General features: G+C 38.2%; 1 non-coding gene across 1 annotated transcript; it reads right to left on the minus strand.

Moving 5' to 3' along the window:
- Nucleotides 1-1072: 1072 nt before the first annotated feature.
- Nucleotides 1073-1178, minus strand: LOC145607213 (small nucleolar RNA R71). Its single transcript, XR_014105524.1, has one exon. It is a non-coding gene; the product is annotated as a small nucleolar RNA R71 (small nucleolar RNA).
- Between the last annotated feature and the right edge of the window lie 1863 nt (nucleotides 1179-3041).

Here is a 3041-nt window from a genome sequence, read left to right on the forward strand (position 1 = left end):
GGGGTTTTTTATTGATTTGGTCGTGTGATAAAATTGGTTGATTGATTTTGTGAAAGTGTATGATTTGTAAGGAGTTATCAACCTTGTTTTTCATGCTATATTTCACTTTAAGTTCACATTGATACGGAAAATTGATTTGTGTCTTGCATTTTTCGATTGAGTTGTCTAGTGAAGTTCCTAGCTAGAGTCTCTCGTAGTTGGCGCTATTTAGACCTCTAGGAGAATAACTATTCTAGCTCTCTTGATTGCATTATCGTCCTTCCTTTGCATTTCCCTAATCAATCTTTTCCTATCCCAATGAATGGGTGTTCATTACACATGCATGTGGATCCTAATTCCTAGTGCCTAGGTACTTTGTTTCCTCCTTTTGTTGTATTGGTTGAATTGTTACCCTACACTTCGCCATAACCTTCGAAATAGCTTAGCTTTAGCATTAGAATTCACCTCCCATTCTTAGTTAATAGGGTGGGTTAAGTGAATACAAATTTTGTTTGGCCTAGGGAAGATTAGTCTAACGACCTAGTTCCATCCATAGTCAAAATGGCGTCGTGGAATAGCGTAGTTGTTAGCTATTGTTGTTAAGTCTATTTCACTAAATTTCAAAAATACAAAAAGATTTTTCTCTTTTGGCTACATTTGTAGCCGTGTTACTAATATTTTCCTTTGAGTTTGTGTGTACAAGTTAACATGGGAGAAGTCCCAGGGGTTAAATTGAAGGTGTTTGCCACTCCGGGTGAATAGAATTATAAGCGAGGGATTGCTCCATTATTGATCCCGAATAGTGATTTTGAAATCAAGCTGGCAATGATAACTTTGATTGAAAGGCGGAAATATAGTGGAGGAGTAAATGAAAGTCCCCTCAATCATCTTAAGGAGTTCGAGAAATATTGCAACACAAATAAGGTGAACGGGGTTGCTTAAGAATTCATAAGGCTTAAGCTATTTCTTTTCTCTCTAATTGGAAGAGCTCAAGAGTGGCTAGACAAGAAAGTGAAGCCTAATTCTTTGAGAACTTGGTATGAAGTCACCAAAGAATTCCTTTCTCGTTTCTTCCCTCAAAAGGAAACGGCGGAGGCAAGAGCTTTGATTCAAGGTTTCAAGAAAAGGTCTAGTGAAAGCCTTTATGAAGCATGGGAGAGTTACAAAGAGTATCAAGGCGAGTTTCCTCACCATGGAATCCCCACTTACCTAATTATTCAAATTTTTTATGGTGGTTTGAGTCCTCAAAGGAGGTCAAGTCTTGATGCCGGAGCCGGAAGTCCAATCATGAAAAAGACCGATGAAGATGTTGTAGATATCATTGAGGATGTAGTTAGACACTACATGGAATGGCAAGATGGTGAGAAAGAACCGATAAACAAAAGTAGCACTACGGGATGCTCGATTAAACAACTCAATGATATCAAAAATTTGTCAACTCAAATGCGATTGTGACTAGGAGTGGTAAGGTCCTTGAGAGTGAGGTTTTAAAGAAGAGTGATGCTAAAGAGAGTCCTAGAAATAGTCAAATTGAGAATGAGAGAGATGAGAACCCTTTGGTTGAAGAAGTTGCTAAGGAACAAGTTGAGAAGGTGAGAGAGAAAGAAAAAGAAGTCTACAAGCCCAAGCCCCCTTACCCCCAAAAGTTTAATAGGCACAAATTAGACGAGAAATTTGGGAAATTTATAGAGATGCTTAGACAACTTCATCTTAATCTTCCTTTCACCGATGTTATAGAACAAATGCCAAATTATCTAAAGTTCCTTAAGGAGATCTTGAGTGGAAACAGGACATGTGATGTGGCAAAAACGGTTTACTTGACTGAAAATTATAGTGCATTCATAGTGAAAAAAATTCCACTCAAGTTAAAGGATCCTGGAAACTTTTCTATCCCTTTTGCTATTTATAAAATGCAAAATGATAATGCCTTGTGTGACTTAAGAGCTAGTGTTATCATTATGCTATACTCGGTTTATCAAACACTAGAGAAGGGATAACTTTTACCTACCATCATTACTTTGCAATTAGCCGATAGATCAATTGGGATTCCAAGGGGTAAGGTGGAGGATGTTCCCTTGAGGGTAGTAAAGTTTATCATTCCAGTAGATTTTGTGGTCCTTAACATAGATGAGTATTCTAAAATTCCTATTATTCTTGGTAGATAATTTCTTGCTACTTTGGGTGCTTTGATTGATGTCAAAAGTGCTAAGATTTAACTTAAAATTGGAGATGAGGGAGTTGAATTTGATTTGAATGAAAGTATGAAATATCATTCTTCATCTCTTAAGAATTGCATGAGAGTTGAAATTTTAGACAATCTTGTACATTCCATGCATAAGAACTTGCTCACAACTAATAATCTCTTGAGTGCATTTTGTTAAATAAGGAAAAGATAGGTGCTCCTAGCAAGGAAATGACTTTGTATGAGAATTTGTTAGGTGGGAGTGTTGAAGGAAGCGATAAGAAAATATGCATGAAAATCTCAAGCCAAAAGGCTTTGCAAGCGGCTTCAACCAATGAAGGTAAAGGTGTTCCCATGGTAGAGCTCAAACCCTTACCATCACACCTTAGGTATGAGTTCTTAGGCCCAAAATCTACTTATCTCGTGATTGTTAGTGCATCTTTGAGTGAAAGCCAAGCTCAAGCGTTATGCTGTGTTTTGAGAAGGCACCAAGGTGCTTTGGGATATACCATAGTGTAGGCGCACTTCGCACGACGCCTATGTAAAAAGCATGTTGTGAATATGCTTGGCACTCATAGGATGTGGGATTTGACACAATACGATTAGGGACAAATAAAGTAGGGAGTCGCCAACAAGTTTTTAAGGAACTTGTAAACCGTTCACGGATCATAAAAGGCAACCAACATAAAGGGACAACGAAGGTAACAACGATTGACCCGTGAAGGTTACACCCCATTCATAATCCATGAGATTACAAACTCCATATGGTTCGAAACCACGAAAGGAGGATCGGGGATGATGGTACGAAGTGAGTCATGGAGTCACATTCGCCCGTATTGGCCTCTACTAGATTCTTATTGCGAAAAGTGATTCATGCGAT

The sequence above is a fragment of the Chenopodium album genome, chromosome 2 (assembly GCF_948465745.1).
Source record: "Chenopodium album chromosome 2, dcCheAlbu1.1, whole genome shotgun sequence".
Lineage (NCBI taxonomy): Eukaryota > Viridiplantae > Streptophyta > Magnoliopsida > Caryophyllales > Amaranthaceae > Chenopodium > Chenopodium album.